Source organism: Carassius carassius, chromosome 47, assembly GCF_963082965.1.
Source record: "Carassius carassius chromosome 47, fCarCar2.1, whole genome shotgun sequence".
Classification (NCBI taxonomy): Eukaryota; Metazoa; Chordata; class Actinopteri; order Cypriniformes; family Cyprinidae; genus Carassius; species Carassius carassius.
The window spans coordinates 22,286,103-22,310,368 of record NC_081801.1 but is presented as its reverse complement, the minus strand read 5'-3'; the positions used below and the strand labels follow the sequence as shown (position 1 = coordinate 22,310,368).

General features: G+C 40.1%; 1 protein-coding gene across 1 annotated transcript in view; it reads right to left on the bottom strand.

Moving 5' to 3' along the window:
* The window catches only part of LOC132130580 (CREB3 regulatory factor-like), a 29,847-nt gene extending 6,243 nt beyond the window's left edge, over positions 1 to 23,604 (bottom strand). Inside the window, exon 1 of the mRNA XM_059542327.1 lies at positions 23,482 to 23,604. The gene's annotated coding sequence lies outside the window, so the exon portion shown is untranslated. The remainder of the gene's footprint in view (positions 1 to 23,481) is intronic.
* Between the last annotated feature and the right edge of the window lie 662 nt (positions 23,605 to 24,266).

The window sequence follows — 24,266 nt, the reverse complement described above, 5'->3', positions numbered from 1 at the left end:
ATATCAAATCATAGATAGCAATGCTTTTTCACATCCGCATACATCTGGAGAAATACTGGGGTTTTCCTAAAAAGGTCCAGGTCCAGCTATGGTCAAAAAAGTTAGGGAGGTTGCCTTAGATCCATGGAGGAAGAGAAGGGAGCCCTAAATTGTGTCAGATTATTGGGCGGCATTAGTGCAAGGGCATTGAACACTACGGCTATTTAAAAAAAAAACAGACAGAACCCTTTCGCCTCGACAGACAGACAGCTATAGGTAGCGAGACCCAAAACGCTGGACACTCTTTGCATAACAAATCAACAGAAATATGTCGGAGCATGTGAGGTTTGTGCTGAGCAAAACAATCCTGTGTGTCTCTCTTGTGCTTGATGACATCATTTCCTCCTGGTGCACCAAGCAAGTCAAATAAGCGTCTTATCACCCTTTGGCTTTGTGCGCGGCAGGGTTTGCATACAGCCCACAGAACCAGAGTGAGAAAAAAAAACACAGTAAAAAACATTTCCCTTCAGCGCTCTACTATTCTACTGTTTACTACTCACTGATAGTCTACAAATCATAGCTAGATTTTGAAACTTTCCAAATAAAATGTGAGTGATGCAAAACTTTGACTGGTTGTTTGGGCGTTCTGGTTGGTTTTCCATACATTGCTAAGAGGTATCTAGGGTGTTCTGGGTGGTTTCTCAGGAGTTGCTAGGGTAGTTATTTACTGGCCAAGCCTCCTCAACAAGACACAATTTGAAGTATTATTCTTTTAGCTAACACAAAAGGGGAGTTCACAATGAAAGCAATGTACAGCGACAAAGTGACCTGTAGTCATTTTCAATGAGAGTTCCCAGTTTCCGACAACATGAGCCACAGTAAAAACTGACAACAGGATGTGGGACTTTAACTTTTCAATTTAACATGCAAATGATCAGAGACTCATTGGAACAGACAGTACCAAATGGAGTAAAGTCAATTTCAAGAGCTCATGTGCTGACATCAATGCGAGATAATGAGAGTTTGAACCAAGCATTGATAAATCTTGTTCATGATGTGAGATTACACGCTGCTGTAATTTAAATACAAAAGCTTTCTCTTCGTATTGCAAATTATTAGCAAAAATAAAACTGTCCCTGCATCTAAAAATGCCTACTTCCCTAATAAATAGTATGTGAATTAAGTAGTATGCCCAGATTCATACGATGCATTTTAGGTCAAAAAGATTGTATTTACGAACTGAACGCATAATGCCACCACAATGTTGCAAATGGGAAACTTTTATATTCACATTCATACTATAAAGAACATGCTTTTTAAAGATTTAATTTGACTTCATTATGATAATACAGTACATAGACAGAAAACGAAGTGAGAAAGAGAGAGCGAGAGAGACAGAGGGATGGGATCAACACAGTCGGGACTTGAACTTGGGACAACCAAAGCGCAATGCTACTATATGTCAACGCGCTGCCCAAGAGGCTATTGCCCCTGACAGAACATACTTTTTTAATAGTAATCAAGTTCATTACTCATTACTTAGTATGTATCTTCAGACAGATGCACTATGGCATACCTTGTTGTATGCTAAGCTAGTAGGCATTGCTCTGGGTTTTCAACGGTGTGTGTGTGTGTGTGCACTTTAGATGGGTTAAATGCAGAGCATGAATTCAGAGTATGGGTCACCATACTTGGCTTTATGTCACGTCACTTTCACTTTCGATGTGAAAGCACAAACAGAAAATTTTTGTCTTTTTGCTCTGGTAATACCTGACACTTAAAAAACATTAATTACCATATTTTCTTACCATCTTAAAATGGCTTTTAAGATTATTACAGAAAAAAACTGCGAGCAAATTCTATGATATTTTATTGATAGACTACACTACACTGGAATACACTAAAACCATATTTTTGCCCTGATTTACAGTCTGCGTTGACAAGTTTCATAGAAGCTGAAGTTGTGTAGCCTTGATGAGTTTACCTGTTTGACTTAATGTCCCAGACCTGTGTAGTCACATTTAGCTTTTTTTTAAAGACAAGTAAAGGCATAAAACGATTATTGTTGATGTATTTTATGTTGTAGAATAAAACACAAAAAAATATCCTAGGTTTGTGTTAACCAGAGACCTTATTTCAGGAATTTACCAAAAAACCCATTGAGTTAGGACTACAGAAGCTAAACTGCTAACTTGTTTCTGGGTTTTGGCCAACAAAAACATGTTATCCCAGCAGCAATTTATAGCTTTGGGGTGGAATAAGGATAGAATTCTGTGGGGGAACAGAATCTTCCTTGACACCGGCAATGGATTTGTGTATTCCAGGAAGAGGAACGTAGGAACGTAAACCTAGCAAAAGGTACAGTGACATGGTGTGCTCCAGCAACTAAACTGCTGTCAGTTTGAATGGGCATAAATATGAGCAAATATGAGTCCTCCTACAACAACCAACATGTACATTGACCAAAACTGGGGTTGGGCTGTTAATGGACATTATGGGGCAGTTCTATCTGGAAGAGAGATCAGACTTTGCATTAGGAAAGTGAAACGAGGAAGAGACACAGGCTCTCTGTATGAGCAATACTGCCAAAATATATATCCACCTGTTTTGATAACTCATCTCAGCACGATTGCTATAAGGAGGGCAATGTGGAGGAACGTCTACCCAGCAGATTTACATTCACAGTACAGTATCACTGAAGAGATCAGGATTTACGTGTTATTTACCAAGATTAATTTTGATATGCTAGCCTACCAAGGACTAACAGCAACACATTTAATGATGTGAAAATACAGAAGGACAGATGGAACCAAGAGAAAGAGAAACAGAGAGCAGCAGATACTAATTATTGTGTGTAGCAACCAAGCAGTGTTCTCATGAAAACATGTCCCTGAGTGGCTGAAATCCCCCCAATATGATATGGGAGTAACAGACTATAGATCAGAGGAAACATGATGCTAATGCTTTTTAAATTATGCTTTTGCACTGAAACCCATGCTCGAAAACGTCATTTCAAAATGGCACCAAAATGGAAAACAATAATGGATCACATATGAGCCTATGGATGTACTTGTAGTAGAGGTAGGCGATCTTCCCAAAAAAATAATATCACGATCTTATACAAAATCATGATCCACGCTCTGAATCGGGATATTTCCAAATTTGAGAATATCCAGAGTGGAACAAGCCTATGACTCACCTATTTGAACAATTAACTTGAAAACACTGCATCACTATATGAATCAAAAATATGTTGCTTCTTATTGAAGTTATAAAGTGATTAATTTAAAAGCAGTGAATGAATGTCTCTGTGTTTTGTTGTTCGATTCACATTAAAGACACAGACAGCTGTAGGTTTATTAGGCTGCTGTCTCTTTAAGACCGAACACAGGTATCTAATATATAATGGCATATAATAATATATAATCCCAATTGTTTATATTGACTTAAGACATAATTGACTGTCTTTGTGTAAATACTCGCCGAGACAGATATTTTGACATATTACAGTATATTTGTGTTTATATCAGAGGGCCGCCTCTGAGTGGCGCCGATACAGGATGGCTGCCTCCGTGACGTGCTCTGCAGTTGTTTTTGTGTTTTTGTTAGTTTGTCCTGTCTTTAGTTATATTCCTGCAATCAGTTTCACCAGGGACGAATTGCTGGATATTCGGCAACACACATCTCCCGATATTTCACCGGTTTTCGACTATTCTGATGTTTTGCTGGACATTCTTGTCGGCGGAGCAGCTGCGCTGATCACACGCTTCAAGAGGACGCGCAGGCGGGGAAAGCGAGCGGGAGCGCTCGTGAGACTCAGAAAACGCGGATTTCGAACGCCGTTGCCTAGCATCCATCTGGCAAATCTCCGCTCTTTACCCAACAAAACGGACGAACTGCTTCTGCTCTCTCGGACAAATAAAGATTTCTCTCACTCTGCTGCTCTGTGTTTCACGGAAACTTGGCTGAATGACACCATACCGGACAGCGCGCTCCATCTGCCGGACTTTCAGCTGTTTAGAGCGGATCGCGACGCAGAATCAACGGGGAAATCGCGCGGCGGCGGGACATGCTTTTACATCAATGAACGGTGGTGTACAGATGTAACTGTGTTAAAGAAGACGTGCTGCTCAAATCTCGAAACGCTCTTCATTAACTGCAAGCCGTTCTATTCGCCGCGGGAGTTTCATTCGTTCATTCTGGTTAGTGTTTACATCCCTCCTCAAGCGCACGTGAGCTCAGCTTTACAGAAACTCGCTGAGCAGATCACAGACACAGAACAACAACACCCAGACTCTGTTTTAATCATTCTTGGGGACTTTAATAAAGCCAATCTCTCCCGTGAACTGCCAAAATACAGACAGCATGTTACTTGTCCCACAAGAGACAGTAATATATTGGATCACTGTTACACAACAATAAAGGATGCATTTCACTCTGTTCCACGAGCAGCTTTGGGACATTCTGATCACCTTCTGGTTCATCTTATACCGACCTACAGGCAGAAACTAAAATCAGCTAAACCTGTATTAAGGACTGTAAAAAGATGGACTAATGAAGCAGAGCAGGATTTACAATCTTGTTTTGACCTCACTGATTGGAGTGTTTTTGAAGCTGCTGCCACTGATCTGGACGAGCTCACAGAGACTGTAACATCATATATCAGTTTCTGTGAGGATATGTGTATTCCTACCAAGACTCAACTAAATTACAACAATGACAAACCGTGGTTCACTGCAAAACTCAGACAGCTCCGTCAGGCCAAAGAAGATGCTTACGTGAAGGGGGACAATGTCTTGTATAAACAGGCTAAATACACACTGGAAAAGGAGATCAAAGTGGCAAAGAGGAATTATTCTGAAAAAATAAGGACTCAGTTCACTTCGAACGACTCCGCATCAGTGTGGAAAAGCCTAAAGAAGATCACCAATTACAAGACACCACCCCCCAGCACTGTGGAAAATCAACGACTGGCAGACGATCTGAACGAGTTTTACTGCAGGTTTGAAAGAACACCCATCACCTGCCCTGAACACCTCTCCACACAACCGTTCACACCAATAACAACTCCTGCAACCAACCCTGAATGCCTCTCCAAACAAACGTTCACACCATTCACAGCTCCTGCAACCAACCCTGAATGCCTCTCCACACAACCGTTCACACCATTCACAGCTCCTGCAACCCATCCTGATCACCTCTCCAATCAACCGCTCTCACCATTCACAACTCCTGCAACCAACCCTGAATGCCTCTCCAAACAACTGTTCACACCACTCACAACTCCTGCAACCCACCCTGAACACCTCTCCAATCAAGCGCTCTCACCATTCACACCTCCTGCATCCCCCCTCTCCCCCACACCTGCAATACAGATCAGCGAGGATGCGGTGCGCCAGGTCTTCAGGAGGCAGAAAAGGAAAAAAGCACCAGGCCCAGATTGTGTTACACCAGCCTGTCTGAAATCCTGTGCTGACCAGCTGGTCCCCATCTTCACAAAGATCTTCAACAGATCGCTGGAGCTGTGCGAAGTCCCTTCATGCTTCAAACGCTCCACCATCATCCCCATCCCAAAGAAATCCAAAATTACAGGACTAAATGACTACAGGCCTGTGGCTCTAACGTCTGTAGTCATGAAGTCATTTGAAAAACTGGTGCTGGCCCACCTGAAGGACATCACTGGACCCTTGCTGGATCCTCTTCAGTTTGCCTACAGAGCAAACAGGTCTGTGGACGATGCAGTAAACATCGGACTGCATTATGTTCTGCAACACCTAGACAGACCGGGGACCTATGTGAGGATCCTGTTTGTGGACTTCAGCTCTGCCTTCAACACGATCATCCCAAACCTCCTCCTGCCCAAACTAACTCAGCTCTCCGTGCCCACCTCCGTCTGTCAGTGGATCAACAGCTTCCTCACAGACAGGCAGCAGCTAGTGAGGCTGGGAAAATACACATCCAGCACCCGTACAATCAGCACCGGAGCTCCCCAGGGCTGTGTTCTCTCCCCACTGCTCTTCTCCCTGTACACTAATGACTGCACATCTAAGGACCCCTCTGTCAAGCTCCTGAAGTTTGCAGATGACACCACACTCATCGGCCTCATTCAGGACGGTGACGAGTCTGCTTACAGACAGGAGGTTAAAGAGCTGGCTGTCTGGTGCAGTCTCAACAACCTGGAGCTTAACACGCTCAAAACAGTGGAGATGATCGTGGACTTCAGGAGAAACCCCCCTGCACTCCCCCCACTCACCATCATGAACAGCACTGTGACTGCAGTGGAGTCATTCAGGTTCCTGGGCACCACTATCTCTCAGGACCTGAAGTGGGACATTCACATTGACTCCATTGTGAAAAAGGCCCAGCAGAGGTTGTACTTCCTTCGCCATCTGAGGAAGTTTAACCTGCCACAGGATCTGCTGAAACAGTTCTACTCCACCATCATCGAATCCATCCTCTGCACTTCAGTAACTGTCTGGTTCAGCTCAGCTTCTAAATCGGACCTCAGAAGACTACAGAGGGTAGTCCGGACTGCTGAGCGAATTATCGGTACAACCCTCCCATCTATTCAAGAACTGTACTTATCCAGAGTGAGCAAAAGGGCTGTTAAAATCACTCTGGACCCCTCACATCCAGCACACTCCCTCTTTGAACTGTTGCCATCTGGTCGACGCTACAGAGCACTGAGCACCAGAACGACCAGACACAGGAACAGTTTCTTCCCTCAGGCAATCCATCTTATGAACAGCTGATAATAACTGTGGGACACACTACACTATTTATATTTATATACACTACACTTTTTATCCAACACACATACTTAGCGTACACGTAAATCTTTTGCACATAATATACATGTACATACATGGAACAGACTATACTACTTATATTTATATTTATATACACATACACTTATTTATCCAAACACACATACTTAGCGTACAGTTACAATTTTTCCACATAATATACATGTACATACATAAATGCTCTTTTTAATATACCTGCCATACATTGTCAATTTGTATATTGTCAATCCTTACCCACCTATTTGTATTTTTTTGTATTTTTTATTCCTTATTGTGTTTTTTGTTCTGTCGCTGTTATGTTGCACTGCGGAGCTCTGTCACGAAAACAAATTCCTCGTATGTGTGAACATACCTGGCAATAAAGCTCATTCTGATTCTGATTCTGATTGTGATATTTGACCATTTATGTGTGTGCCTGAAACTCCACATATACTTTGCTTGTTCATGTTTTGCTCTTTTTAAAATAAACCATGTCCCACAGTAGTAGATTGCATTTTACCACAGTCACATTGCATGACTGGACTGATTTGGATGTTAAGTTCAGGAGAGGCGTAAGCACACTGCTTAAAATGATGAAAACAGTCTGCAACACAACTCGAAACTGAAACTAAAATTTGATTCATCACAGTACTACTGCAAGCTCATGTTAAGTTGTTTTTTTTAAGCACGTCACCATACATGTAAGACACATGATAGAGACACATGAAATAATTTGACCAGCCACAGTCATCTAATAGGCAGTCATTGCTGTAGTTTTAACATTATTATGAGGATCATATAAAAGATCACAATCTCTGCAGGTTCACTTGAAAAGTTGATCGGAGACGTCTTTGAGATCGATCATGATATAAAATTGACAGATCGCCCACCCTTAACTTGTAATGTCTCTTGATTTCAAAATCAACTCTTTGGATGGATTAATTGCACTGTGCTTCAAGACATACTTCCAATTTAAAATAATATGGGTCACTTAGTTCCTGTCAAGTGCTCCTTATGAGAAACAAGTACACTTCAAATACAGCAACGCTCTATCTAGTGGACATCAAGTGGCAACCTGACACATAAAATCATCGTATATAAACAAAAATGTTATTTCAATAAAATTCTTAAATGTACTTTTTTATTTATCAAAAATAATAATAATAATAATTAATAACATTTAAAGCTGGAATTTGACTCATTGGTTTCTAAAGGCTTCTTGAATTCAGTTGGTTTGATGCTCTCTGCAGCCAGTCATTCACTGCACAAAACACTTTGTGGTCAGCAAAAAACAGATTTATCCTCACTGAAAGTGAACCTGCATTTAATGTTGTCCTTTCGTTTGCCTTGTTCATGTCTTCAATGAAGACAAGGCCATGCAACTTGTACATTTGTCAGTATTTGCCTAGTTTCTACCAAGCAAGAGATGAATCATCTGATTGACTTTTATTGAAAGACAAAAGCAACACTTTCTCCTCCCTTTTAAAATCCGATTCATTTGCTTTTTTTTTTACTTTGTTTTTCATACCAGCTGGGAACTACTGATCTAACAGACTGAATAATATATATTTTCCATCACCATTGTTTCAATAACAATTTACCAAGTACTTTTACCCATAAGACTTTCGTTCATCTCTGGAAAACAAATCCATCATCCATTCAATTAATTTTCGCTTTATATAAAGAACAGATTTCATTATTTTTCTTCTCATTGATCAATGAACAAACAAAAATGGTAAACCGAATCTCAAACTTTCTGGCATTATGTGCAAAAACCAATGCGGTTTGTTCTTGTGCATCATGCATGCACTTTTGAGATTATTATTATTGAGCACCAATGGTGCGAGGACCTTCTTGGAATTACTCTGTTTCTTCTTCTCCAAATTGAATAGAATTTTTTAGGGCCTAAATATGCTTCGAAACTCAAGAAACTATGCATACACATTTACTGGTAAAAATTTACATCTGAAATGGCTGTGGCAAAATGTCTTGATAGCACCACCAATAAAATTTAAACGAATCACCCCTCATGCTATGTTTCACAAATGTGTTCAATTAGGGCTTCACTATTAATTAAAATTGGAATCGTGATTCGACAGAAACTGTGTTTTTATATGGAATTACATTTGGTTCAATAAAAATGAGCGTAACTTTATAAAATTGAGTGTAACTTTTTCAGAAACTATCAAAAATATGCCATTAAAAAAAGAAGAAAAACACAATGAAAATGAAAAAATGAACTCAGTCGCACAAATTTGACAGGCTCTTCAAATATACTTCATTCTTTGTTAATGTTTTTCAAAGATTAGTTTTCGCTAATCGTGGAAACTAATTTCGCTTATTTTTCACAGTTTTTCGTTCTCGTGGGGGCTGGCTTAACAGTGATCTACTCTGATTGGATAGTGAGCTTTTGATGGACAGGTGCTCTCTGACCTGGAAGTACAGACGTCACTCAGTGGTGAGCATATTGGAAAGCTCTCGCGGTGATTTGTATTACTAAATATGTGAATAATATTTGACCTTCGATCGTCTCAGTCTGTAAAGGTGAGCTCTTGTCCTTCAAGGGAGCTTGAAGTAAGCTTGTGTTACTGAATGACAATAATAACCCGCAACAAACTGTTGCACACTGTAACATGAAAAACTTGTATTGAAGATATTGGTTACTTCAGTAACGTCTCCGATTACTCACGTAACCTTAGTTCCCTGAGAGGAGGGAACAAGACATTACGTAACCTGCCATGTGGAAAGCCTTCCAGCCTCGTAGCTCTCATTCAGTCGAAGATTCTAAGGTTTTTTGGCGCCCGCCGTCACCTACCGCCATGTGGAAAAAACTGTCTGGCCCGGCTCGCATCGAGCCACAGTAGAGCATAAGCACTAATTCTTACAGCGCTAGCTCTAGGTCGGGTACCGGACCTGGTTGAAACACCTCTTGGCACAGAGCCAAATCGGCTCCTACACCATCGCTTCGCGATCATAGAGCGCGAGTCCAGAATCATACCCAGGAATGTGATATATTGGCACGGCTGCAGTATGCTCTTCTGAATGTTCACAGACAGCCCCAAACCTGTCAGGTGGGCGAGGAGTCTGTGTTTGTGTTCCTCGAGAGCGTTTCTCGACCGCGAGATGTCTAACCAGTCGTCGAGATAGTTCAGTATGCGCATTCCACTGAGCTTCAGGGGAGCGTGCGCTGTATTCATGCACATTGTAAATACGCGGAGAGCCAAAGCGAGCCCAAACAGCAGTACTTTGAACTGGTATGCCACACCCTCGAATGCAAAACGCAGGAAGCGTCTGTGATGTGAGGCTATCTGGATGTGGAAGTATGCATCCTTCAGATCCACTGCAATGAAGTAATCGTCGAGCTGAATGTGCGTGAGGATCTGCTTCACAGTTATCATCTTGAACGTGCGTTTCGCGAGCACTTTGTTCAGTAATCTCACGTCTAAGATGGGGCGCATACCTCCGTCCTTTTTTTCAGAACTAGAAAATAACGGCTGTAGAATGCGGAATTTCTCCCTTCCTCGGGCACTATCTCTACTGCTTGTTTGGCCAGGAGAGAGGATATTTCTGCCCGTAGCAGCGGGGCGCTCTGTACTGATACTTCTGTCATAATCACACCGCCGAAGCAGGGTGGTCTGCGAGCGAACTGGAGCGTATAGCCGCGTTTTATCGTGTTGATCACCCAATAAGATGCCGCCGGGAGCGTCGCCCACGCGCTCAGATGACTCAATACAGGGGGCATTAATGCATGCTGTGGCGGGGGCTGCGCGCCAGCCACCGGGGAAGCATTGACCGCTATATGATTGGCAGGTGACTCATCCGCGGCTTCTTGCACGGGAACATACATCGTCACCTCCTCGGGTTTCCCCGAGCTTCCGCTTTGCGAAGCGTCTCTCCGGGGAGAGGCTTCGCTTATGTCGCGGGTAATAGTAGACGGAGGAAGAAAGCTCTTTTGCTGAAGCATGTAAAGCATGTTTATTGAAACAGAACACAGCGGTTTCATTGTCACAATATTTACATTGTCGATGAACTCTGGGCGAGAACACGCCCTCTTCGGTGCGGGTCCAACGAACACATCCCGCGCTCTTTTCCCCCTGGCACGAGCATCAGGAACGCTGCTCCTTCTTGCCCGCTGGGCGCCCTTGGCTGCTAGAGGCCGGTTTCGTACCGAAACAGGACTTCCTGGGCTGCCTCTGGCGGAATGGTGGCTCTGGCTCACGACGCTCTACCGCGCTCGGGAACGCGCGCCTGGTATATCCCGCCGCGCGCTGCGCTGAAGAGGACCTGGACCTCGCTGTAGGGGGGGGCTTGAGACCGTTTCGGCAGGAGATGAGGCATCATCTTAGACTGCTTGACGGTATCAGTGTATTTCGCCGACAGAGATTCCATTGCAACACCAAAAAGACCAGTAGGGCTCACCGGCGCATCCAGGAACTGCCTCTTTTAGGCATCGCGCATGCCAGACAGCGTCAGCCACAGATGGCTATGCAGGACCACATGGCTGCTCATATTGCGGCCGATTCCCTGCGTGAACTTCTTCGACGCAGCGAGAGCGAGATCCGCCGCCGTGCGCAGCTTCCTGAGTGACTCCGGGTCCGGGCTTCCCTCGTCCAGGGACCCCAGGAGCCGAGTTTGGAAGACCTGCAGGATTGCCATTGTGTGGAGGGCAGATGCTGCATGTCCAGCCGATATGTACGCCTTCTCGGCGATGTGAGCAGTAGCTCGACATGGCCTGGAAGGCAAAGAGGCGGTCTTCCAGCCGGGAGAAGATGCCAGGTGGGCCGCGATAGCATCCTCGACGGAAGGCGGTCGCGCGTATCCTAATTTCTCCGCCCCTTCCACCGCCGTCAGCAGCTGGGTCCCCTGTGCATGGGCTCGGGCTGAGTAAGGGAAGCGCCGTAACCAGGTGAGTTCCTCGTGGACCTCGTGGCGGGTCTCTGCGGGGCTTCAGCCTGACGGCCCGCGCTGAGAAAGGCACCGTCCATCCAGCTCTTAGACGGCAGCTCCTTGGGGGCTGTCCACTCCAATTCCATATCTGCCACCGCCTCCGTGAGGATCGCCATAAGCTCCGCATCCAGCGAGGCGGGGGCGACTTCAGACGGGGCCTCGGACCATGCTCCCGGGTCAGAGGCATTCGTAGACATGGCGTCATCCTTGTCATATCCAAACAAGACCATTTCCTGCGCTTCTAGTGGAGGGCGGGAACTGGCCTCAGAGTATGAGAGGGGATCTTTCACGTGAGGATGGCGTGGGCGTAGGGCCGAAGCCAATACCTCGACAGAATCATTCTGAGGTTTTTTGGCGCCCGCCATCACCTATATTGATGGCTGTCAGCCAATCAGGTGAGGGCGGGGGCGCCATTGGCTATTTGCAAGCAAAAGTTATTCAATCAAACTTCATAATTTCGAGGAAATGGATTTCCCCATACGTAATGTCGAGAGACCGACTCGATAAGGGAACACAAGCTTACTTCAAGCTGCCTTGAAGGACAAGCAGAGGAGGAAGATGACGCCGCTCCGTGTCTCCTGAGAGCTCATCTTTACAGACTGAGATGATCGAAGGTCAAATATTATTTACATACCCTATTTAGTAATACAAAGCACGACGTATTGCATACAAATCACTGCGAGAGCTTTTTTTTCTTTTTTTATTAATGCAGAGAACAAAAACGTACAAAAGTATAAACATACATCACATAATATCATACAAAAAAAAAAACAAAGAATAAAATAGAGCTAAAGAAAAGAGGGCCAAAATCTAAACAAAATTACACAAGGAGATCAAAGGCAGAGCAAATTATAACAGTCCTTATAGGTTTTTTATTAGTAGATACTGATTACATTCAAATATTTTCCCATTACTTTTAGGAAAACAGAAAAGACAGGTTTATAGTTGGAGAATTTGCATTTGTGAATGTGAAATTTGTTAAGGAAAAAAATTTCGTTTGTGGGGTCAGAGTCATAATACCCAAATACAATGTTTTTCATATACTGAGAAGCCTGGCAAAATCTTACACTTGACAAACACACCAATATCATCCCAAAGTTTCTGAGTGTAGTGACATGATCAAAATAAGTGTATAAAGAGCATGTAAGATCAATGTCAGATCTAAATCTTTGTATAAACTTTTTTACAGGGTAGAACCTGTGGATGAGCTTAAAATAAATTTCTTTCACTTTGTCTGTGAAAAAGAATTTTTGTGGTAGAGACTAGATTTAATCACCGCAAGAGCTTTCCAATATGCACACCAGTGAGTGATGTCTGTACTTCCCGGTCAGAGAGCACTATCCGAAAGCTCACTATCCGACCCATTGCAGGACTCTACCAGAGGGTACTCTCATGCTGAAAATCCAAATATGCCCTGAAGAAGAAACCCAGGAAATGCTGCAGCAGAATGAACAGAAGATTTAACTGCTTTTATTGATTCAACATGACTAATAAACACAGGACTACAACAATATATGGTTTATCGGAGTTCTTCTTCTTCTTATTTTATATTAAAATAAAGTATATTTATAATGCAATTATCAACGCTTAGAATACTATGAAATATGTTGCGTGCCTTATTCTGTGTAAGAAGTCACATCATCTCACAGAAAGAATAATTTTAAACACTTGACTGACGTTGTGAAGTGAATTTGAAGTAAAAACATAAATGTGGTATTTTCACATGCTTTCAGATGAAGCAGCATTTACTACACCGAGCCATAGTTCACTGAGAAGCTACGCAAACAGCTGTCATTATCATTAACGATTTCCTCGATTTCATAATCGTGCAATAAAATCATCTGCGTTTTTTTGTGTAACTTGTCAGTAAACTACTGCTCTTTGTACTAAATGCTGCTCCATCTGAAAGCAGGTGATGATTTACTGCTGAGTATAGTACCGGCTTTACTAACAAAATGTGCAGGACAATCGCATTTGATTAATCGTGCAGCCCTAATATCCCAACACCTAGGTCTACAAAAGAAAATTGCTAAATGCAACAGGAAGTCAGCCGTTTTGTTGTGCAGTTTTTGCCATTTTCAGGCCCTGTACTTTTACTAACTGGAGCAATGCTAAATTGAGAAGATGTTTAGTTTTCATTAAAGGGTGTGTCCGTACAGCCTGACACAATTTTTATGTTTCGCCATGGAAAATGACGTTGTTGTAACCATTTAATGTCTGATCTGCCCCAAACTTACAGTTTGATAAGAGTCCTGGCCTAAACACATCTAAAAGGAAAATATAAAGTTATAATCATATCACCACCTGCTGGCAACAGGAAATGACTTGTTTTACACTAACTCAAAGCAAGCGTGTACGTCTGCAGACTGCAAGACGGGAGCGTTACTTGAAGTAGGCGTAACTTGAAGTAGGAGGCGTAACTTGAAGTTGTCCAAATCACACAGAACCACGCGAGATCTCAAAACGATAAGTTGTTGGCAATATGGCGGCTTTAATTAGGGCACAATAGTATATTGATTACGTTTTAAGGAAGGCAGGGGTTTTAGGCAGGATTTGATGCATGATGTGTGTTTAGATATTAATGTTATGGGACAATGTGAGAGATGTGTAAGTTTTAGTAGGAAAACGTATTATCTGATCCACACGGAACAGTAGAGGGCGGTAATGCACCAATAAGCTGGATGCCAACCGCCGTTAAACTGGAAAGAAGACGAATATGACAGCTTGCTGTGAGAGACAACGGTGAGAATATTTTTTTTTTTCCCGAAATAATTATTTAAATTGAAGTGTATAAGTCATTTTCATACAGTGGTATTGTTTCTGGAGTTAATAATTTATTAAAAATAAGACTTAAAGTAAGCAACATATAAGCAAAAGGTGTAAAGATGCTATCCCCAGGTTTCTTTTACTGTCTATGGGTTTCACAGGTTTAATCTAAACCCTGTCTGTGACCTACATAATATAGCATATTTGTGATTTTGCTGTAAACATGTTTTATAATGCATAATAACAGGGGAGCTCCATTAAGTAAACGACTCAATAGTGGATTTACATAAACCATATATACTTTTTGAAGACTATCATCTGACTGGATAATGTTTGATAAGTATTGTAGCTGAGCACATCTAACAGACATGAAACAGGTGTCTGAGTGATGTGTGTGTGATATTGTGTAGAATTCACTTTTGTCAACACTGCTATAGATGAGTGTAAGTCATGTAAATAAACAAATCTACGTAAAGTAACTAAACATAAGTTATCTATTTTATTTGTCCATTTGCAAAATGTGATAATTTAAGGAACATTTGTGTTGGATAAAAAGTGAGCTACATCAGTTATTAACTCAACATGTAAATGCAGTATATCACATATATATGACAGAGGAGACGGACTCTTGTCTGGATGTTACAGGGACAGATGAGACACGTGTGTTTATCTGGTGAAGAGTGACTGATGAAAGAATGCTGCCAACAAAGGATTTGTGTAAGTACACTACAAAAATAAATGAAACATTTTAAATCTTAAGTTGTATTTTATTTAAATGTAATTTTAAACAACTATTACACCTCTTTTCTTATTCTTGATTTCTGTGCATTTGCTGCAGATCTTTTGTGGTGGAGCAGGACCTGCAAGGAAAGGTGAAAAAAAGGGAAAACCTGAAACAAGAGAATAATGTAATGACTTTTTGTATTGTGTATGTGTATTTTTGTAGGACATGAAAATGTCTGTAGACTGGGGTGTGCACTGAGGATGGAGAAGACCACAGCATCATCCTGGAAATGATCGAGAGTCACAGATGAGACGCTTCCTCACTCCACCTGCCCTTTACGGTCTCATCAGGACCAGATGCTGCTGGGGTGTCTTCATCCTCAGTTCGAATACCAGGGGACACATGTTAGGTAAAAACTGAATGCACTGTAAGTCGCTTTGAAAAAATTTATAGTTTAATTATAAATTTTAACTACTTCAGTGGTTTAGTCCACTACAAAAGTAATAAATCAATGCATGTACTTGTAAACTCTGTGTAAATGTTTTTCAGGTAGTCGGGCTCATGGGGTGCAGGCACACGAAAGTTTGGAGCAGACACAGCAGTCAGATTGTCCTGCACGTGTTCTTCTGCTCTCGCTTCAAGGTTGTGTGGTTTAGAGAGCCGACATCATGGTCTTCCTCATCCTGTTGCTCAAAGACATCCCCACTGAGAAGAGTGAGATTGTGAAGTGCAGCAGCAGAACTGTATCAGCTGTGTTCAGATCGCAGGAGGATGTTGGGTTCACCATCTGTAAATACATGTTTGTTAGAACAATCAATTTGAATGAAGCTTTGTATCATGTGTTGTTGACTTGTACATGTGTGCATTTATTGTGATGCTAACTTTGCTAACTACATTTTTTTAATCATTTAGACATGTTTTTTGTTCTCAGTAAATAAAAGATACATATTTTATCCATTCATGTATTAATTGCTTGACTGAAAACTGATGTATTTACATCGACTGCATTTGTTTAACTAGTATATATTCATGTATAGCTATGTCTCAAAAGAAAATACATTTTGCTTCTTTTACTAAAATGTCATTTAAAAAAAAAAATTATATAATTATTGGTTGGCATTTATTGTTATTATTGCATGTAAGTGTTGGGGTGGGCAAAATATGCAATTCATTATGGGGTAATGTTAATTTTCGAGTAGTAATACTTACATTTTTAGAGTATAAAATCAACTGTCTTCTCCAAAGGTGAGATCTTCGAGCAGCTGATCGAAGTACCCTTTGTGCAGATATTGCGGAGTCGCTGTGAGGTGTTTGTGCACCTGACGCTCTTTTTTTATTGTTATTGCCAAATTATTACATAAAATATCATGGTAAGACGGTTGTATCTAACAATAAACAATCATAATGCCATAAAACACTCATGTGTTCATCATAGTATGAGATACTATTCAACAGGGATAGGCAACTCCGGTCCTGGAGGGCCACTATCCTGCAGAGTTTAGCTCCAACCCTAATTAAACACACCTGAACAAAAAAAACAGTGTTTTCAGGGTTACTAGATACAGGCAGGTGAGTTTTTATGAGGGCTGAAGCTAAACTCTGCAGGATAGTGGCCCTGCAGGACCGGAGTTGCCTATCCCTGCTATGCAAGAAAAACATTTTTCACGTAAAATAATTGAAATAAATATTCAAGAGATAATGATTTGGGGTTTTCTAATAATAAAAAAATGCTTTAAGGATAACACTTGATCACATTAGTGGAGTTAAAAATATAAAAAATTAAAATCAACAGTATTGGCTATACTACAATCACAAAATAAAAAGGCAGCCGTTTCTTCAACAAGACCAAAACATGGGCAATGTTCTTCATTATCAAGATACTTACAAATACATTAATTAAACCGGTCACTTATATCTTTTAAGTTTTTGTGCTTGTTTTAACTTTGTAGGTCACATGATCAACATAGCGGATGATGATATACAAATTGCATTCATACTTCATACATACGCATTTAGGCTGAAGAGTATGTACTCTTTTAGAGCTCATTAAGTTAGTTCTTATTGAAATTAAGTGCCTAATTAAAGGGTATGCGGTTTCGAACGCATCCCGACAAAATCTCGTTTTGACATCTGGCGTGGTTCTGTGTGATTTGAACAACTTCAAGTTACGCCTCTTTCGTCAAGTTACGCCCCTGTCTTGCAATCTGCAGACAGACCCTTCTCACTCAAAGAGATAGTTCACCTTTTATTGCTGGTCCCCATTTACTTTTTTTTCTTCTTTCATATTATGGAAGTCAGTGCGGACCAACTGAAGGAGAACTTTCCTTTTAAACATGCAATGTCTGATCTGTCCCAAAATGTTTGGTAAGAGTCCTGGCCTGAAAAAAATCTACATGCCAATATTTAGTTATAATTTATAGCATCACCTATTGGCAACAGGAAATATCATGTTTAACACTAACTAAAATATGCAATGCCCAAGCTGCCCCAGTTTTTTTGTTTGATAAGAGCCCTGACCTGGGGCTCGTTCTTCGTACGTCGCTAACTCAGTTATTGATCTTGGATTGTTTGGTTCTTCGAAGCTCATCCTGGACTTGCTGTCATAGCAACAGGTGCGCAATTGAGATTGTCGTTTACATTATTAATTTGTTGGAAAGGCACATTTATTTTCGACTTGTCGGAGTCGGCCTTTAACTACAGAACAAACTGTACCCTAAGATTATTTGCGAGTGGCTCTTTCCTTTATAGCCTACTTTTGGAGATGCGGAGAACTTGATGGAAAGTGCTGTCTGTCGTGCCATTCGGAGTTTGCCTGGTGCTTTTAGGTTTAAAAAACAGTTTTAGTTTTTTTTGGTGACATTTCCAAGCCACTTTAGACCCAAAGTTGTAAAGCAGTTTTTTAAGCAGTTTTTTATTTTATTTTTTTATTAGAAGACTATACTATTTATTAGACTATTTAAATATTTTTTTAATGAAGATCATGCAATCATGGCCATGCTGATTACAGTATATGTCACTCAGGCTTATGCTAGACCATAGACTGCCATCAAGGCCTCAATGAAGGGGATTGTGTGAACAGAAAGGGGGTTCACAATGTAAATGTGCAGCCCAATTACTATTGTGATTCTTAATATTCCAGATTAATAATATTATATCAAATAAAAAAGGCAGTTGACAAATCTTCCATATCACAAATGTGAAAACAAATGGCCAAGATCTGTGCATGACTTAAGAATTTGCAGAGATTCACATTTATGCACATTATTTGAAAAGTGGTAAGGAAAGTTCGAGCTATATTACACTTATGCTGATCCTAACAGAACTGCATTATTTCATAGGTAATTATGACATGTTCCTGCCTGCAGACAGGGGTTTTATGACCCCATTCCCTGACCCAAACCAGTTGCAGCTCCAGGACAAGGGCACACAATGAGATTAACTTTGGCTATCTAAAGGGAAGATTTCAGTGTCTGAAAAGTCTGAGGGTTGCACACCTGACAGGGCCTGTGACATTGTTGCATGTGCCATATTACACAACATTGCCAAAAAAACACTTTTCATTAATTTTTTAATAAAAGACAAATATGCTTAGTTCCTTGAGTTTTATTTCAATTGTTGTTTGTAAAGACAAGCCAGTGGTCAATGCCTGCAACAAGAGATATTAGACACATGCCTCATGCAACAAATAAAAAGGAAAAGTTGTCTATACACTGCCCACCTGTAGGCCTATGTCTCCTCTGTCTGTGCAGACTATTCTGTAGGCCTTTCTGTAGATGTGGAATCCTGCAACTTATACTGCAGCCATAAAGCATACAAGTATAAATTAAGTAAAGTTATTATGCACTTGCAGTTAGGCTAGTTCCTCCATATGACAGTTATTTGAGAGGGTTTATTCACTGTCCAGTGCAATGGAAACAAATAGACATTACAAAGTCTTATACTTTCTTTCCTTTGGAAAGTTAGAAAATGTCCACTTAAGTTAACAAGTGTTGGTGTATTATGTAAAAGTGCACAAAAGAGGAAAACAAAATGTGATTACAATGAACTACACTTGGGAAAAATGTGATCAATAACTCTTTTTGAACTCTTCTTCAATAAATAGTTTTACATTAACATAAGTTTATCAGTTTTCACTTTCACAAGTCAAAGCAATTCATCATTACTCAAGATTTAACAGTTGAAATGACTATACAGCCTTAATTTAATGCAGCAAAATATTTTACAGTGTAGGCTACTAAGATCTTTTCTATTTTTTCAGCCTTTTTCTTGGTTGCTATTATAAACAGACAACCATTTATTTAACAGTGCCTTTTATAGAAGAGAAGAGACTATAATATAACAAAAAAATACCATGTAGAATATTTTGTACTTCACTTTTATTTGTTCCCATGTTCTAGTGTGGTGACTCTGACATTACAATAAACAAAATAATTATGCAATTATTAAAATACGAAAATATAGGCTAATAAGTGATAAAAAACATATAACATGGCCACTTCTAACGGATTTAAATTGTCTGCTACTTTTTGCCAGCCCTCTCTCCTGGCTTTTGCAGACTTTGAGGTGTTCCCTGGCGTTTTGATTAAACATTAAAATTCCGAAATAAACTTCGACTATCTTGCTCTGCGGAGGAGAAAAACTGTGCGCGCTCTTTGGCCACGCTGAGCAGCCAATAGCAGCGTTGCTGATCAATGTTTCTACTATCTACTACTAGCGTGAACGCGCAGTTATCTCAGATAACTCAATCCAGCGATACTAATCATAAACAACAGGTGTGTTCGAAGAACTCAATTAGCCGGATTATGATTAGCACGATGAAATCATCTTGGATGTGTCATTTGATCTCGGATGTAATAAGCAACGTACGAAGAACGAGCCCCTGAAGTCATCTAAAGGTCAATATTTAGTTATAATCATAGCGCCACCTGTTGGCAACAAAATATGTCATGCTTTGCACTAACTCAAACGTACCCTTTTCAATCTGCACCAAACTTCACATGTTTGATAAAAGTCCTGGGCTGAAGACATCTACATGCCAATATTCAGTTATAGTCATAGCGCCAGCAGGTTTGGCAAATATAAATGAATATAAATTTCTCCTATATTTAACACTTTAAATGCATATTGCCCACTGTTTACTGTTTTCCTAAGGCCAACGGATTGAGGTGGCTCCAGGTGCGAGGGCCCTTTCAATGCTGCTTGCAGTTTAAATGTTTAAATAAAGGGGTTTTAAATGACAGTAGTCAATTTTAAAAATAAAGTCTATTTTATCATGCCAGCTTTCTGCAATATTTAAATCTTGTCCTTATAAAAGTTTTGCATGTTCATGAACTAAGTGTAGAAAACTGAACAGTTTTATGTAGTGTGCAATTACAGTCCTTGTTATGCACAAGCTGAAGAATCTTAAGCGTAGGCGTGCTGTGATCAAATTGGTGGCCTTTGTGCTAAAGCTACAGACACGGTTCACAGACACACTGCAGCTAATACACAGGAAGTATGACAGGAGACAGTCAAGTGCCTATATACGATTCATATTTAACTTAGATATGTCCTATTAGCTCCAAGGTCTGTCTGTGCCTTAAAAGGACAGTCTGAGCTAATTACAAACAAGTTTACAGTTTGCAGTCCGGCCTTTAAATGCACAGAATTACTCTGCAAATGTCAGAGGTCTCTGCTCGCTGAGACAGCAACAACGCGTCTTACACAAAGGCAAACGCCTGTCTCTCAGTCTTGAACTCGAGGACAACTGAAGCACTTTGAAAAACAACCTATATATATATATATATATATATATATATATATATATATATATATATATATATATATATATATATATATATAGAGAGAGAGAGAGAGAGAGAGAGAGAGAGAGAGAGAGAGAGAGCAAAAAAAGCACATCTCTGGTATTATTTTGTTGATGACTAACGAACAAGCTTTGTGCACTTAATGGCTTTCCCAAAGTAAATGTAATGGGTAACAGACTCCACATGGAGTTTGCTGCAACATGCTCTTAATACCATGTTAATACCAACCATGTCTGATCATCCGATCACTTGCTTCAGTATACATACCGTGCACATACTGCATGAAAAGTGCAACGAGTGCACAGGAATAGCCAGCTTTTTTGTTGTATATTCTTCCAAACATTTCTCTGTTCTAACAAAATAAATGTTGTGAAATAGTTATGCACAAAAGAAACGTAAAAGTAAAGTAAAATATATATTGCGGATATATTATTTATGCAGTGCTATTTGAAAAATACATAAGAAATTGAGTTGATTTTCCTTCAAATCCTTATTCTCTCTTCCTTTCTTGTATATTATTTATACATTTCATAATAATAATCAAGTAGTCACTGGAGATTAATCGGTATTATATATTTTATTATTTAATTAATATAACAATTATCTCATGGTTAAGTCATTGCTATATATTTCTAATTTTCTAATGACATTCAGCACTATTTTACATCAAGTGAAAAGCTTTTGATTTTAAAATAATCTGTTTAATTGGTATTAGTAATTGGTACCTCTGAGACATTATGAACTCTTTCTGTATGGATACATTTAATACATTTAAAATTAAATTAAATTAAATTTATGCATTTAGCATAAATTTGGAATATTCTTTTATATTCCAAAGAAAAAAAGCAAACAGGTTTTATTTATTTATTATATGACATTGAAGTCAATTGTGAAGTGAACTAATCTTTTAATTTCACGATAGGCATCCGAGTTCAAGGGTGGCTAAAACATTTATCTGCTACCTTATTCAAATTAGGATGTGATTTTTTTTTCACCCCTGTAATATTCAGTATGACCTACTAAACAGCTCTCGACTGCTCACATTTATACACTTCACACCGATTAGGCACATCTGTATTAAACAAATAAAATGAATGGCACTGAAACGCTTAGTGTAATTTGTGCGTTATGGCCAAGAACATGTGTTATTCTGACCTACTAACACTACACAACACCCTGAACTCAACATGGCCCCCTTCAAAAACAAACAGCGTCCACCTAACCCGCAGCGATTATGCGCCAACGCCCACGTATTGGCGTTTTCTGATTGGCTGCATGCAAATTCAGAACCCGCCTCTGCAAGCAAGCGATTGCACCTACTCGATGTCAATCAAACACAAATACGCATAAACGTCCCTCCTCGTAGCGCTTGGTTGAGACGACGAGCAACAAACAATTTTGCAGGCCTCCCTCATGTTACGTAAACAGATGGAATGCGAAGCATCATCTCCTTATAAACTTTCACTTTACACACAAAAACTCGATTATGAGGTTTTAGCAACGCAGCTGGCAAATGAACATCATTTTGCGATAAAACGACTCGTTCGGACGGATCCCAAATTGCGTTTTAATCATTAGAGTTTCTTTTGATGTACGATCAAAACACTTTAACATCGTTTCGGACAGTTATCAATGAGTCAAAGGCAGGCTACATACCAGAGACACTATTGTGTTTCAATTTCACTTCGCATCTTGGGGATGGGGGCGTGTACCCTTACAGACTTAGTGAGGTCAATTCTAATAAGACATCGTAAAATAATCTGTGAATACATAGAAAAAAAAGTTTACAAAGCACTTATCACTTCGACTGCCACATATATGTATCAGATCCCCTTATTGTAACATATTTTGATCAACAAATGCTGTAAAGGTTAGGCTTTCCGAGTTCAACTAGGGGTTTTCATAAAACCAACGAACCCTAGCCTAATAACTTATGTCCAGTAAATAAAGAACAGTTTCAGCAGCAAATACCGATTCTCTCAGACCAGTAACATTAGTTCTCAATTCTGAGGACCTTAATCGTTATTTACTACATCTGATTTATGTGATTAGTTTATTAATAAATGATCTGTGTGTTTTAACTGGAAGAGATCTCCAAAAGGTGCAGTGCTGGGGTCCAAGCAATGTTCTAGAAGTTCTCGTGTAATTGAAAGCGAACAGCAAACATCTTCTACCCTAAACGTTACTCAGCAGCAATGACTAGCCAGCTAAGCAACCACAGGAAAATAAATAAATATTGATCTGAAAGGACAAACGGGCACCACAAGCTGCAAAAAAAAAACACGGCACAGTACTCTATTAGTGAGGGTTTCGAAAGGAACTACAGCGCTGCATTCACACTATGGCCTCCGTGTCCCTCCCCTCTGCTAGCGAAACTTAGCCAGAGAGCTAACTCTAGAGACAATGTTTTTATCATCCTTAAAACAACTACCCTCACACGTTTCACAGCGTTGTCATAGGCAAAATTGTAACTCACCTTTAAGCTACCCATATACTGGTAGAAAAATGGTTGTAATTCCAATATAATTCGCCTTTAGGAAAACTTAATGTCATTCTTCTCAATCCACGCCGTCTTCCTCTCTGGTTTGTTTTGTTTTGTTTTGTTTATCTTCTTCCTGACGGGTTCCTGGAAAGCGCGTGACTGCCTTGTCACGTGAGCTCCCGCTGGCCAATCAAGGCGAGCGCTCGTCCCCGACCAAAAACATTCTACAACTATGTTCGCTTATATTATAAATGTATGTCATAATATGATGTAATTAATATAATGCCTAAAGGCGTTTAATTTACATGCTTAAAATGAGTGCTAGCTTTGTTGTGCCATTGAATGAATGCTTTTGCAAAATTGACCTTTTTGACCTGGTTATGACGGAAAAGCAGCCAACAATCATTCCCTACAGGAATGTTCGAGAAGCATCTCAAGATGTAGCTCAAGTTGTTTGAGTGAATGGCCAGGGTGTTTAGAGCTGGAATCTATACGAAGAGTTACTTTTTTGTCATCAACTTTTTATTTAAATTCACACATCAATCTTGTTATGCAACAAATGTTACGGTAATATGCTTGCAGTCCCTAAAAAAAAAAACAAATGAAAAAAAAAAATCAATAACAACATCAACATTAAATTACAAATAAATAAAAATTCATTTCTGTTATTTGTACCCAATTCTTAGCTTTTGGTATTTGCTGCTCACCCCTAATTTATTTTTCTTTTCCTGCAAGTCTGTGATGTTTGTTTGTATGTGTAAACGTTTCTTCCTATATAT